This window comes from Notothenia rossii, assembly GCF_949606895.1.
Source record: "Notothenia rossii genome assembly, chromosome: 5".
NCBI lineage: Eukaryota > Metazoa > Chordata > Actinopteri > Perciformes > Nototheniidae > Notothenia > Notothenia rossii.
In genome coordinates, this window is record NC_136903.1 from 76341882 (window position 1) to 76358526 (window position 16645).

The following is a 16645-nucleotide window of genomic DNA, read 5'->3' on the forward strand; positions in this document are numbered from 1 at the left end:
GGCAGCACACAGATTTGTCAGAACATGGAGTGACTTTTTACAGCCAAGAGCAGAGCCTCACAGAAAGCAAGAAAATCCAACCAACAGAGAAGAAGTCACAGAGAGACAAGGGGGATAGAAGATGTGTCTGTGTAAGCGTTCAGTCTCGAGCTTGGCATGTCTACATGATGTGTGTGTGTGTGTGTGTGTGTGTGTGTGTGTGTGTGTGTGTGTGTGTGTGTGTGTGTGTGTGTGTGTGTGTGTGTGTGTGTGTGTGTGTGTGTGTGTGTGTGTGTGTGTGTGTGTGTGTGTGTGTGTGTGTGTGTGTGTGTGTGTGTGTGTGTGTGTGTGTGTGTGTGTGTGTGTGTGTGTGTGTGTGTGTGTGTGTGTGTGTGTGTGTGTGTGTGTGTGAGTGGGAGCAGGGCTTTGAGCTGAGCAGACACTCAAGCTGGTCTGGCTGGCAGCCAGTAGGGCTACATTGCTCCCTGCCAGGCAGAAGAGGCGCCATCAGGTGGAGCAGATCGACTGCCCGAACCACAGAAATATTGCAATATAGAAACAGAGGGAGACAGAGAGGGAGACAAATTAAAGTAATTGCACTCAGATCTGACAGACGATTGAGTTGAAGTGTTCAGAGAGAGTTCAGGGAGGGCCGCAGAGGCATGAAATGTTCCAGTGAAACTATGCTTAGAAAACCCAGGGAGGGAAGCATCTGCCTTGTTAAGTGCTACAAAATACAGAACCTCCAGAGACCCTGATTGTATATATTGTAGGGTCTGTGTGTGTGGCAAGCTACAGCCCCGTGTTGAGATAGCTTCTCCTCAGCTCTCAGCTCTCAAGTCTGCACTTGTCAGACAGAGGATATGTTTACCTATGCAGGCGTGGAGGCCAGCACAGACCTGCCTGCTACTCTCTTACTCACTACTATGACATTCTGCCTCCAGGAATGGCAAACACTCCCATCTCCTCGTCTGCCTGTGCGATTCAAGACAAATGATTACTCTGTCTACATTCAAAATCCTCAATGGAAAACACTCCTGCGGGGTTGCGAGTAGTTATGAAACCTTTATCGCTGCTCCACTGTAATCACCTCAAGATGGAAATTAATGACAAACCTCATTTAGCATTAAGCGAGAAGCCCGGCCGGTAATGATTCACGTCTCACAGCTTTGCTACACAATGCCAGCCGCTGCGTGAGTGTGTGTGTGTGTGTGTGCAGGCAGCTATGAGAATGAGTGGGAGTTGGGGCGTGTGGGGAGGTGGGTGGTTGGTGGGTGTTGACATGCATACAGTATGTGTGTGTGGGAGTGTGTGTGTCTAGTACAGTGTGTTCAAGGGTGGAGGTCTGGCACTGTATACCTGAACTACAGATAGCCAAATTGTCTGTAGCGCTGCAACAAAATAAGTAAAATAGTTTCTACAAGAGTTTTATTAATCATTTTAAATAATAGTGTAGGTCATTTATCAAGCAACATGAAATCTGAAATGTATTATCTTAGTTAAACGGATAAAACAAGCACTTTGCCTTGAGATCTAGGAAATAGTGATCAATTGGTTTCACTTTTGTTTGGTACTTTTTAAACAAATTATAAAATCACTGCTCTTCATTTCATAATCCTAGATCAAATAAAATAAAACTTCATATACTTAAAAAAAATTTGAATACATATTAGCTTCCAAAAAAGTGTTCGCTAGTCTCCGAGTGTTGACATATAAATACTTTAAAATCAAAATGTGTCAATTAAACAAGAGAAGAAAATATAAAGCAAAATATGACAAAAATGTGTAAAATACAATAATAATAAAAATAACTTCTACCAAAACATTTTTTTACATTTTTAGTTTCTCGTCCGAACATATTGACTGCTTTTAAAAGCCTTATGTTAAAGTAAACTGTTACCAATTACCCCCACCCCCCAGAAAAATAAAAAAATATCCACAATCTGATGACTGATCTCTTTTTTCTAGTGTTACTTCATACAGGTGTCTGTTTCATGACATACACATGACATGTTTGTCTGGATACTCCCCTCTAGTCTCCTTGTCTCACAAATCTCTCTTCCAGTCTAACCTGTAACCACACGCAACACACACACACACACACACACACACACACACACACACACACACACACACACACACACACACACACACACACACACACACACACACACACACACACACACACACACACACACACACACACACACACACACACACACACACACACACACACACACACAAACAGCCTAGTGTTTGGTTTTGCTTCTGTAGGTTAATTCTTTTAACCCGGACCTCCAGCTGCCTGTATCCCGCTCAGCAGGGATCGTCCACTCACCTGCCTGACTCAAGGCCGGTGGTTTTCTAAGAACTGCTGCCCTGGTGTAATCAGACTCTGTAATTACTGGCATGACTGTTGTTTTCCCGACAAAAGGATGTCTGCCTGTCTGGTACTATTTCTACCCTGAGGTTTACAGCTCCAGGAAGACTAGGAGTGCTAGACATAATAGAGTCAGAAAACAGACACTCCCAGACACCACTGGGGACCTGCTGGCTAAATCTGACACTGACCTCACAGGAGAGCAGTCGCACGAGCTTAACTCACCACCACATCATAGACATAGCATGGCCACGGAGTCATAACACCCTCTGCGCACATCCTACTGCCTAGCAGGACCCACTGAGCCAGATGATAGGACATCCCTCTCTCACTGCTAAGAGAGGGAGACTTCCTCTGAGGAGTTTGCTTTGGCCCAGTCCCCTGTGGGAACAGAGTCTTGAGTAGGAGGGGGGTGGGCCAGGGGAGCGGGACCACAGAGGAAGCACTGAGCTGAAGGAATGTATACTTGAAGGCCAAGTACAGCCTCTCCTTTAAGACTCCATTCAAGCATTGCCCTTTTCAACTCGCTATTGTATGATATTTCTTTGAGGCGCTGTAATGAGGGAGTGTTTCAAAGCAAACCTGTAGGCTAAACAGGGTCTAATAGCAGCTGGGCAAGAGTAGACCTGCTTTATTTTTTAATTAGTGCCATATAATAGCATGGTAATACCGGGATAAGCCTCAGCTATTTTCATGCTGGCATGGCAGATAATCACTGAGAAACACAACACATCGGAAACATATCAATGTCAACGAGCGTTTGACCTGCTTGAAGAATAATTTGTCAATATTGTGCTAACTGGAGCGTGATGGGGATTGTGCTGTTTTTTCACTTGAACATGGAGCTAATCAACACTATTTGTTTATTGAACCCTGGTGCAGTTAATCTAGGACCAAACTAGGGCTGCCATTTGTTGTTGAACTGAGAGTGAATTTCGCTACAACACCACAGAGAATACTGATTGAAGGGGGCCCTAAATCCAAAACTCTACCATGTGTTGTTGTGAACCCCCCCCAAATTATCAAGAAATACAACATGGGGTAGCACTCATCTGGTGAGACGAAAATAGTTTCCCAGCTGAACTTCCTCGGGCAAGAGTCATACAATACTAACGCATGCTGCATGATAGCATGGCATTAAGAAAAGTGCACAGCAACAAGACACAACAGTTTCAGATTACGGCCTCTTTTCCCGTCCTAAACCCCTGAATGTAATCCCCAGATCGACATGTGCTTAGTGGGGCGCTGTCTCACTCAAGGGCACACCAACTGGCACGGCTCGCTCGGGTGACAGCCTTAGTTGGAAGTGAGAGAATACTAGTTTTAGTAATCTGATCCCTGTAGTTCGGTGTGGATGTTCACAGGGATGCCTTGAGCTCTCTATTCAACTCTCACTGCATAAATTGGACCTCTTGATTTATATAAAGCTCTGTGGTAACTTTGTAACAGCTGGGGGAAAATTATTGCTGTCTGCCCAAAATATCCCTGAAACCTCATCCGTGCACCCTCACCGATACAACTCAAGCTCCCATTTCCCCTCGCTAAATCTTAGCTTAATTTATCAATTTATTCTGTCTCCACTGCTGTGTCCATTTTTGAGGATATATTGTTTATGTAGCCGAACCGAGCCATGACAGTTTGGACACAAAAAGAGAGCTGCAGGACTTGGCAGAAGGTCGGCATTAAAGTAAAGCTTATTGGATTGCCCTAATTGTCTTTAGGATTGAGACTTGATGAGGTCTGAGAGCGGCTGCTTCCCAAGGTGGAAAACAACTCATAAGTTCCGCACAGCTTGACGTTTATAGCTTAAAGGCAGTGTTAGAGAACTGCCATGCTTTTGTTACGCATTCATAAAGTGAGCTGTGTGTGGAAGATTAATGCTACACAAGATCTAGTGACCACAGTTCCATAAACCTCCTTATATCGGCATACATGTCTCTCATTGTAGATTGGTCCCACCTCGGTTACTCTTCCTGAGGTTTAGTATATAGAATATAGAGTTACGTGTGTTGTACATACGTAAAGACTTTTAAAATTATTGTTATCCATCGTTAAGTCCTTCAACCTCAGAATAATTAGTCATGTCTCATAATTTAACCGAATGTAGCAAAATGTACTAAACGTTTCAAAAGTTTGCTCTATTGTAAAATTGGATATAATTGCTTAATTTATTATATTGTATTATTATTATAAGCGTCTTGTTGTTGTATTTGGTCGAGTTGGAGCTTATACTTTATGTACACCGTTTTTACAATATATTTCACAAGCGAATCGTATATTTTGGTTTCAATTCCTAACTAGCAATTGAATATGTAGCAAAGTAAAAACTATATTATTTAAAGTGTGTCCAAATATGAATTCAAACTATTAAAAATAAACCCAACTCTCTGTAATCCTTTGCGAGCATGTTTCATTTCTACCTTCTGCGTCACAAAATAAATCTGTTCCTGATTGAAGTGAGTTCTCTGAAAGATCATCTCCCTGGTGAAAACAAACAAAAATAAAGATTATACTGTACTACCACAGGGCGGGAAATGAATTCCAGTTCAGGTCCAAACATGGCAACCGTAATAACATGGACATGCCTGCCTGCCTTTCTTACAGTATGTTGACAGTAGCATCCAAATCACTCTCTCTGTGAGGATGACCTCGCAGTACAAAGGGCTCATAAGTCATTCAAACAGACATGGACACCCGAGACTAAAACACACGAAAGAGATATCGCCGCAGATTATACATTATTAGCATGAGCATGTTTGGTATGGTTGTGAGGCAAAGTTATCTTAGGAAATGAAACGTGCTCTATGACGGGTGTATTTATAGGAGCACATAGCGCCAAATTCAGCAGATAGTTGTCTGAGCCCCCCGCTGTACTATTGCAATAAGAGAATTAAACTCCAGAGCACATGATCTGTGAAGACGCAAGGCTGTGTCTGCAAACCAAGAAAGGCACTCACACACATACACACAATGCCTTTATGCTTCTATTCACATCTAGCACACTTATAATGTAGGAGCAGCTGCAGCGCTAACCAGGAGGCCGGAGGGGATCAAGGTTAACGAGAAAGGGAGGAAGAGCAAAAACAGACTCGAGTCGACCTACGTTTATTGAATTTAATTTAGTGCTCCTGAAGGGTAAAATGAATTCTTACTCAAAAAGGATTTACGAAACTTTCAGGAACATCATGAATAAAACAAGAAAAAAGGCTTCTGCGAAATCGTGAGGAAATTAGATTCAAAAGCCAATTACTACTTTGGTGTTGGTCGATTCTGGGTTCAAAACCTCACACGGAAAAGGAGTAGAGTGATTTTCTTTTTGGGCTTCAAGCCAAACAAATGAAATATTTAGTCATGTAAATATTGTTATTCCTTTTCTTCTGTTCTTTATATCCTCTATTCAACAGTATCCATTGATTACCGTAACAAAAAACACTCTGTTAAAGTAGCTTTAGCTGCAACTCTACTGGAACACACAGCAGTGATAAAGAGTGTTTTTTTGCTCCTGAATTGAATTAAGGGAAAGCTGTGAGAAGGTCTTTGTCGGGGCCACTAAAATGGTTTCCAGGTAGGCGTGTGCATGAATACTTCCCACGCCTAAAATAGTGAAATTCATAATGAATTCCAGCTGTTTTTACCATTGTTACAAAATGTAAAAGTTATCATTATTTATAAAGTATCATGCAGCCGGGTTGCAGAGCATGTGCGACTGCATCCTGCCTCACATACATGTTTGCGTGCCTTCACAGAACTTGATCTCCGCTGTGCAGCAGTGCCAACGCCATCTTTGCCATGCAAGCTTAATCCCTTTGCATTACACATGACACTCATCTGTGCCGCTAATGCTTCTCTGTGTATTTAAATAATATATAACTTACATGTATTTAAATGTATCATTGTGACATAATTCTAAATGAAATTGTTAAAAATACGTAATAATATGTTATAAAAATCAGGTTAACTCTTATCTGTTAACAACACAGCTTTGGTTCAATAAGTCAAATATTGGACATCAGTGCCAGTTGTGTGGTCATAGAGGGACAGGCAATTGATTATAAAAGTAAAATGCCCAGTTTGCTATGAGGAGTTTAGAAAAATCCACAAAAAAAAGCCTTAAACATGCTTTCATTCCAATTATAATTATTGGGATTTAAAATTCCCCAAATCTAATTCATATTAACAAAGATAAGAATATTTTGAATTTGTTGAAAATACAAGTTATTTTTTCATTATTTTCTTTGCAAATACGGTTTCACTTGTGGGACCACCATTCAATTTCAACAAGGGTCACTCATTCTTTCTTCTGCAAGAAGTGGAACAGAATGAATTTCAAATACAGCCAGGATAACATATCTGACAATATTAAAATATTTATTTTAAAGGGGCATTCAAGTTTCACATTCATAATATTGGGAGATGTGCATAACATTTTTTATAACAAAAGAATCATCTAAGTTTAAGGTCGACATATCCTGATTTTAAGTGCACAGTAAGCACAGAGCTTTAAAAATAAATATGTTATTTCGCATACTGTAATACAATAAAAAACTTTCATTGTCAGTAAAATGCCCTTGGCTGTCTAACTCAATGTGTATTCATAATGCAGGTTTTCGGTCAAATGGTAAAGAATTTAGAAAATTCCTCCAGGGCCGCAGAAAACCTTTAAAGACGGTTTTCACAGGCTTAAAAAATTATTCCTTAGACAAATTACAAAAAATGATGTCTGAATAAAAGACAGCGTAAACAATGAAAGAGAAAAGTTAAAATCTGTGAATTTCTCGCTGAAAAATACCCAACTCTGTCTTTTCTGAGACACTTGGGTGTGTTAAAAAACCATCCTCTCTTTTCAGAGCTCTGATGTCTCCAGACTGGAAACCTTGATTTGTAACTGATAAGCACATCCCTGCCTGTACGCAGGGGAAGTGTGCGCCGCCGTTCCCACTGTCAGCACACTCCCTCTGTTCAGTCCAGTCTGACTGGCTTGGTTTTAATCCTGCAGATTAATACTAATGCCACGGCAAAGAAGGCAGAAAGACGATTAAAATGTCACTGGATAACCTCTCCGCAACCCAAACAGTTACAGCTCATAATACACAGACCATTATATCACTCGCAGTACCTGGTACAGCACAACTCCTCTGCACCTCCCTCACAGGGCAGAGACGGTGAAGGAGTCAGGACAGACACAGGTCTGGGAAGGGGATGAAAGGGAGGGGGGGGCAACTGCATGGGGACTAAATGTCCAGCCTCACCAGGGTCTAGACCTCCACTGAGAGATCCCCATGTTAACAACCGAGGACAGAGTCAAACAGGCCACCAAGAACACACTCTTATGCTAGAGAGTGGTCTTGTTATACTTGATTTATTTATTGTAATTTTCAAATATATACATATAAGAGAATCAAAATCCCTGCTAAGTAATTTGATCATTAATTTTCACATTACAAACACATGTATCCTCATAGGCTTTCACTTTGCTGACTTCTCTAGAGTACCAATGCAAATAACCTTTCTCTTCTTCATCAATGTATCTGACAATTCACTTTTTGATTATTCAATCCATTGCAAAATAACCAAACATACTGATCACAGTTGCTTGTTTTGTCCCACTAATAGTCCAAAACCCCAAAACAAAATCAGTAAACAACCAGATGAGACAGAGAAAAGCAGCATTTAAGATTTTTTTTGGAAGGCTGGAAAAAAAACATTTGTTTAATTTCTTTAAACAATTTATCCATTACCACCCAAAACCTTGCAGATATTATAATTTTTTTCAGCTCCTTAGTAGTCACTATGTCATTTTCTAGGTCATAGGCATATATTGCAGACTAAATATATAACATACTTTGAACAGACCCACTGCTTTAAATAATTAAAACAAGAATAACCATCAGCGCAGTAACACTCAGCTAATTTAGATAAAACACATGTATACGTACTCCCTGAGCAGCCAGTGGAGAGGAGGGCAGGTGGCAGGTTTATTTGGAAGGATGAAAATGGGATGAATACCAAAGGTTAAGAGGTGTGAGGGGAAGGGACGGGCAGAGGGGGATTTAGGGCAGGAGGTCATAAAATCTGTGAGAGGGCGAGGTGAAATTAGGGTCACTGCTCACTCAGGCTCCCATGTGATGTCATTTCACCAACACACTATAAGTCCTGAGAACTACTCAGGAGCTAATTGGTTGAACCAAGGTAATAAATCCTGCGGAAATGTGTAGACACCATTCTAGTCATTCTGTTAAAATGCTGCCTTCCTGGTCACCAGGTTAGTAAACCTCTTATCAACCACTGTTGTGTCTAAGACAATTTAAACGATAAAATACTAACGAAATGAATAATACAGACACAGAATATGTCTTTTAAAGGCATTATTTTGGTTTGATTAGCTTTGAACTTCAAATTGAGCTAAAAAGCCTGAGATCCGGGTTTTTTATACTGCACCACCACACAGGAGGCGTTTTACTAAAGCTATAAAGCAAGCAGATAGCGAAAAGACCTAATGGGTCCATTCAAATAGATAGAAAAAAGTAAGAATAAGAGACATTCAATTACAAACCAATGGGCAACCTTGACGAAGGAAACTAAACAGTTTTACTAAAAATAAGTGTTTGACCAATTAACTGTGAACACATTTTCAAAACTACACCAGGGGTTATTATCTCTGAAAATGTTCACCTCGCGGAATCAAAGGAGGGCCTCACAGTGCGAGAGTGTGTATAGTAATATTTGAAAGAGATCAAGTAGCATTTCACTTGTTTCCACTTGTTCAAGGAATTGTCTGTAAGGGAAATAGGGGATAAAACACCCACAACATCCGTTCCTTAGATCACACATTCCATCCTTAAACACTGGTTTTGTTTCCCTCCTCCGTTCATAGGAAAACATATCTGCTTACAGAAGTAAATAGGTGAGAGGGCTCGAGCCTCGAAGCTTCCATAAAATGAATACGAGCTCTCTAAAATGGAGGACTGAGAGGGGCGGGTGGTGGACCGCAGCACCTCATGAATTCTGCAATTTGACGTCTGTTTCTTGACTCTGAAAAATTCTTGGAAATGTCTTTTCCTGGATGATTTTTATTGCACAAGAGCCTGTGTTTTTCTCCATGGCAACCACATAACAGTAGAGCCCAACTAAGCTCTGACTCAACAAACAGAACTCCACAAAATACCCATTTCAGCGCCAGGGTTTTCCCCCTTCACCCGAGCTTTCCTGCAAACCCTTCCCGAGACGGCTTTAAAACAGAGGCCGAGTGATCGCACTGACCATGAATGAAGACACATGCTTGGATTAATCAGGGCCCGTATGTGACAAGCTACAGAAGGTATGTGAGGGAAAATTGACTCCTGGCGAGCCTCAGGTGCTGCTTGGCTTTTCGCGAGCCAAAGCCCTGACACGTTCAGTACAGTAGGGCGGGCAGCAGCTGGGTACTGTTAACCTGCAGGAGCCCCGCTTTGAGCAACAGCAGGTTCAGAACAAATACACCGGACAGAGCATTACATAAAAGTCTGTCTCTATCTTGGTGGGCTGAGCTGGAAGGACTCAGGCGCTAATATAGCCGCTAACGGGGAAAGCAGACAGTCCAGGGATTAGTGTTGCAGGCAGGCACAGGCCTGAGAAGGAGGGCATGATGTGTGTAACTATGTAATCTCAATGGCCTTTCCCAGCAAATCTCTTAGACAGGCAGGTTGGACGCTCACAAGATAACCTTCAAGAGACTAATTACACAAGTCCTGCAAGAAATGCGAACTAGCTTGTGTTGCAACTAAGAATCTATTGATAATCTTCATTATATCCATGCTTTAAACTTTCCTTTCAATTCAAAGCCGGCATTTACTGTAAAGACAAAGTTGCTTGAAGGAGACGTCGTCCTCCCACCACCTGTCCTTGAATCATACTCATCACTTAGCAAGCCAGGAGAGGATTTAGTTTGCTGATTTCTCATTGGTGAACCGCCAACCTTCTTGTCTTGACTAGTTAAGGCCATTCCTAAGAAAACAGGACATGTCTGCTAAACTGTAACTTAAGACAACACTGAGCTAGGCCGCAGTTTCAGCTGCTGTCGAGCAGCTGTAAGACTGTTAGCGTGTGCGGTTGCGCTCAGTCTTTTAGAGGCTTCACCCCAGCAAAAACACACAATCAAACTAAATTATCCTTTATTTGTTGCACATAGGGTCATTGCAAAGGGGCATGGGAGGCTGCCAACTTTTCTCTTTGCCTCTCCAGTACTCCCTATCTACCTCGTAGTGAGCACAGAGGAGTATGCCGCAGGGAGGGGAGGCCCTACACAGGAACTCAATAATAACTTTCAGCAGTCTAGCCAGGAGGCTGGAAGCCCAGACTGCGGCTGTTCCCTCCTGTCCTTGTTCCTCCCTCCGCACAGCCCCACACTCCTCCCTTAACCCCCCTCCTCCTGCTGGCCTGTGTCTGCTCCACAGGACTGATGCATTCTGCAGACAGGCCAGCGCTCTTAAAGAGACACAGGCCACATTTCTATCCCCTGAATCACTGCAGTGGACGGAGCAAGAGCAGAGTCCTTCAATTCCAGCCTCTCAATCAAGGGCCTGGGCTTTATTTCACTCGTTCTCTTAAAGCTTGAGAGTCTTACATTACGTGAATAAACAGGCCGAAGTATGTTGAGAGGCTCTCAGTGGAGATCTGGTTTGATTCTTTCATTGTCGCTGCCTTTGGCGATCTCTTTGATGCTTTCTTTAAAGTTTGCAAGGGCAATCAATGTTCTTGGCAGTGGAAGTATATTTAATAGTACCATTGTTATGATTTTTGGAAACACTCCAAAATAAACCTAATAATGCTAATAGGACTCTAAAATGACAATGCTACTACTGAAGTTGTTACTATAAAAAATGTGCCTCTGGTGTTATTATTTGACTATATATGACAGTCTTTTTTTTTTCTCAACAATTAATCTGCAGATTATATTTTTGCATTCAATTAATTGTTTGATATATAAAGTATATAAAAATCCATCGCAATTTGCAGGACACAAAATGTCTTAAAAATATCCAGTTTACTATAATAATAAAGGGGGGAAAGCCGCTAATTGCTCAATTTAAGAACCACAAACCATTAAGCATTTCTGCTTGGAAAAAACAACTCAAACGATAAATGTATTATTATTTTAGTTGTTGATGGTTCAAATAGAGAATCAGGCAATACCTGCTGGGTGTATTTGTGTCAGTCAAGCCTACAAAAGGAAGGGTTGGTCTCCATGTGTTGTAGATACATTTTACAACACAGAGACATTTAGAAAAAGGCCAGGAACATGCTTCAGAAGGTTCCTATGTTTCTTTTTTTTTAGTCTTAATGAATGAAAATCTCTATCTTACACTTTCTATTCCTCGTTTTTTTACAAGTTGAACCGAGCCTGAGACGCCTAAATAGCGTGTGACTGAGCAAAGCCATGTTGAGCTCTATACCACAGCAAGGAAACAATTAAAAATGTATTAGAGTTGAGTGACACAGAAACCTACAAGGGCGTGCCTGCCAAACACGCTCTCATTATTTTGCCGTCAGCACTTTCTGTCTCTTCATATACAAACTGTACAGAGCGGCAGAGGGTCTTAAGCCCCAACGCAAGACGCAAGGCGAGAGAACTAGGTCAATAACATTTATTCATAAGAAGAAAACATTGGCTTTACTCTTAATTTAATATATAACACAACAAGAATACAAAAACAATGACATGGAAGCGCTCAGTGGGTAAAACAGAACTTCAAATATTATATTGCCTAAATATCTTAGGGGCTTAAGGGTTAACACATCTCAGCTGCAGCATAACAAAAGATGAAATCTCTATGGGAGGTTTCAGTGCCAGAGTCAGCAAAGCAGCACAGTCCTCTGCAATGATAACCCCATTCTGGAAAACCTATAAGGCTGAGCATCCAGCTTCAGATGGACCAAACAGCTCCAGCTCAGGCTCTTAAAACTGGGAAAGAAATCTTCCAGCAGAACATAACTGAGACTCTCAGGAGTGTCTTCATTGCAGAAAATCTTAACGAGAATCTCACTGGCCCCAAACTTCAGTATATTCATGGCTTAACAATGCTGTGATTCCCGCTCAAGGCAGATGTGCAAATAAAGTAAAGCCACCACCTGACTGTTGGGCTGTTTCTGGACAAAAAGAGAGAGAACCTGAATTTGTACAAAACAACTTAATGTTCATTACTCTGTGGTGTGCATGGCGCTTTTGGAGGGTGACGCATACCCAAACAACACCAAGCCATTGAATCACCAGTGTTTACGCAGCCACATAATTCTGCACCATCTGTAGGACTCAGATCTGATCTTCTGCATAGCATAACAAGCTGACGGCTCTGCAAGAACAAGGGGACACACACTCCCTGAGCTACCGTCTCCTGAAACACTTTTAAAAGACAGCCAGCTCATTACAACACAACACAGATCTCCTGCCCAGAATATATCTTTATTTGCAGCAGTGATAACAGCTTCACGGTGACGTCCTCTCCTTTGCCCTCGAACTCTGAACCAACTGTCACCTCCTTCACCTTACAAGGCAGATGCAGGATGAAAAAAAAGGCAATGAACTTCTGACCTGTCATTCAGACTGCAGAGGAAGCTTTGCAGCTCGGGGGCAACCAAAGTCCACCATCCACTCTGTCTCTCCTCTCCCTCAATGTCTCACCCTACCATCCCATAAACCCCCACTAAAAACCTCCTGCTCCCCCTTTTATGGCTGCCAGATGGTGGGGAGGCCTCCGTGCCTCTGGACTTGCCTCTCCAGTCTAGTAAAACCAGTTGACCTCAGCAACATAAAAACTGCTATTTATGAAAAGGCTTGGAACAAAACACACAAACATCCTGCCACTGAAACAATCAAATGCCATCTCATCTCCCAAAGAGCCCTTTTACAAGATGAGAGCCGGACAGCAGGGACACCAATTGACGTGTACCCTTGCTCTGGTGGTGAAGTCCAGATGTAGCGACTACACCCAGGTACAGTTTTTTTCTTCTCCTGTGTGAAGGGTTTTTTATTTGCATGCCTTGGGTGTGAGCGCAGGACTTTGGCAGCGTCTATATTTCTCCCTGAGAAACGGAGAAGCAAAACAAACAGAGCTGTCTGCTTTCAGGTCGAAGCTGAACCGCAGAACCACAGTCTGGCCTGCGGTTCACAACATTCTGTTCCAGCACTGACTTCACCTAAAACAAACACTCTCAAGACCCATCCACCTCAGCCAGAGGGAGAGGAATCTGAGAAAAGGTTTACATTTAAACTCCATTAACAAATCACACTCCTTTTTCCTGCTGCTTCTCTGACTGATGTTTTCACCAAGTGCTGGGCAAATGTTTTCACTCACTTGTCACTTGTGTAGGAGTTGTGCCCTTTGACGGCATGCTCGGACTGCGTCCAAGGTTTGTGGCGTTGGGTGGGAAAGAGGGTTAAAAGGCCACAGATCGGCGTGTTATAAAAGAGAAGTCCAATCAATGGCTTCTTTTTATTGCAAATCAATTTAAGTGATTATCTGCTCTTCCAATAACAACTTTCTTCCCCCTCTGCTTACCTCAGATGCCCCTCCTTCTTTCTTTATTTGTTCTACCAGTTGGAATCTACCATTTATGTCCTGCAATTCAACCTGACCTCCAGGCAACCCCTGGCATGGCTGCCTAAGCCATTAAGGTAGCTGTGGCTGTGGGTTATTAGTGTGATAAAAGTTTACTGTCCCTCCAGCCACTCTGCACGGCTGCTGTTCGACGCCTCTGAGGAACAAGTCTATCGGACCTTTCACACAGCAGATTGACCATGAGGGCATTTAGTGAGAAGGCCAGCACTCAAATACACTTAAGAGTGAAATCTTTAATAGAGACGAGAGACACATGCAGCCGGAATATAAGAAGCAAACCGGGCTGCCTCCAAGTCAGGATGATGAATCAAAGTAGAGCATCTCCTGTGCTTTGGCTTTGTGGAAATATGTAGACAAGAGGGCTTAGGGGGTGCTGGTTGTCTGTGCTATGTTTTTTCCTGTGCGGCAGAAGTTGTGGGCAGCCGAGCTAACTGCAGCCTCAGCACTTCTCTCTATATTCTCCAGTTTCAAGCCAAGAGAGAGAACAAAGGCAGAGAGCTAAGCTGCAGCAGAGGTAATGAGGACAGAGGCATGCAGCACAGGAGTGTGTGCCCTCAATAAAGAGTGCTGCAGCAGTCTATGATGGAGTCCTGTTGGACAGCAGGAATAAAAATCCATGCAGCTGCTGCTAGCAGCCACTCTGCCTGTAGTCTACCCACAGACAGCAGTAACTGACTGACTGCAGCCCACCCCTTTTTACACTGCAGCTCTGTCTACCACAAAATGGAAACCACAGTGTGACTGGAATTTGCTTGGAAACACATTGAGATCCATGAAGTGAGACAGTAAAACTGTTTATTCCATTGAGATACTTAAGCTATACATGATGTGTGGTAAAATGTTTTTTACTCTTTAACTCATTGCAAACAAAACTGTGGTTTGATTGCATTACAGCGAAAAATATAATACTTTATATAGATGGCTTGAAAGAAATGTTACCATAAAATGAAGTCAACGTGACCGAACAATTCATTCATACCAAGTTGATAATAATAATGCACTGTCAAAGAATCAACTAAAACGTGTCAGATGGCGGCGCTGAGTTCTCACAAATGAAACAAGCTCGGATTCCTGAGAATGACAAACACTGCGAGCTGTGGTGTGAACTATTTGAAGGCGCAGCAGGGCATAGAACTGATGAAATCCACATTATTGCTAAAGGAGAATCCCAATTAAACTTGAGGACATACCTTTTATCCAGAGTGACTGCCAAAATCTCTCCAGCTCATCAGTTGGAATCAATAATATGATTAACAGGGGAAAAGAGAGTGAAGAATTTTGCAGCAAAAATTAAACTTTGAACGGAGGTAGAAAAACTCCAAAAGGAGAAACATTTCTTTCTGGAGTTGCTATTCATTATACACTACATATCCTTCTGTAAGCCTGAACAATGCTTGCTTTTTTTCACAGTTCCAAAGGGCCATGAAAGGCATGTTCTGCTCTGCTTTGCTGCACCATTAATTATAGGAAAAACACGTTAACATCCAACACGTTTAAAAAAGTAATTATAGTAGCTGTATCTTATGGGTAAATATAATAATTGTAACATTATTTTGCGCAAATGTCTTTCATTTTGAAGTCAGAGGCATTCCACAGAGAGGCTGTTTTGGCAGCTCTGGGCTGTAAAGTTGTGTCAGTGCTGGTCCATGCCAGCCCCACCCCATTAAGGCCGAACCCTGCACATCATGTGTTTCCACTTTACCGATAGGGTGGAAATGACCTCAACGCAGTAAAAGATGACAGGGGTGCTAGCGCTGTTCACCAGATGTGAGCAGAAAAAAGAGAGAGAGAAAGAGGAGGAGGAGGAAGGGGAGAGAAAACCATTCGCCTGAAGAATTTACTGCAAACCCCTGAGGAGCCGTGTGATTGAGGGTTCAAGTCGAGCTCCAGAGGTTCCTGGTGTATCTCAGCGGCACTGGGGGAGAACATACCCTCCTGGACGGGCCAGACGCAGAACTTCATGCAGAAACACATACATGTGGCCCTGCATGTAACCATACATCCACTGCACCTGCTAGCCACACAAAAGCAACTTCCTCCCACTATGTCCGGGCCAAGCCCCTTTATCCCATTTAGTACAGCCTGCACCACAACAAAGGCAGAGAAATTAGGGAGCTGTGTTGATGATAGGGCGACTAATCTCTTTGGAGGGACTCATTATATCCGAAGCCTGTACAGTTGGGCAGCTGAAAGGCCAGAAATCAATATGGACATGCAGAGATGGGCGTCTTTGTGAAGATGAATGCACCAACAATGCCCTGCTATTACCTCTGGAATAATTCATACATTCCATATGGGGCAGATGCCCCAAACAGACCATCTTCTTTGCATTTGATTTAAAACTTTGAATTGATGCAAGGTCAGGAGTGAATTGATTATATCCAAAATACTTGCTTGTTTTTGCACCATCAATGTCTTTTCTAATCTAAAACTAACATGCAGGCTTCATAATTGTTCTAATCCTCTCTTGAGTAGATCTCGAAAGGACACTTAACCTTAACACATACTCCTGTGCAGCAGCTTAAGACTGTTGGTGCCAAAAGGAGAGGTGATTTTGATGATAATCTGAAAAGCAGCTTTCCGTATTTTTAAGATGATGCGTGTACTACCTCTTCTCTTGACACCGGCCATACTGTGCTTAAGACACAAGGCTTATAATAGTCCCCTCATTATAGGATAAAGCGTTGGCCTG

General features: G+C 42.3%; 1 protein-coding gene across 1 annotated transcript in view; it reads right to left on the reverse strand.

The window, feature by feature from the left end:
• The window catches only part of skib (v-ski avian sarcoma viral oncogene homolog b), a 30500-nt gene that overhangs the window by 4203 nt on the left and 9652 nt on the right, over positions 1-16645 (reverse strand). The gene's annotated exons all lie outside the window — the stretch shown is intronic.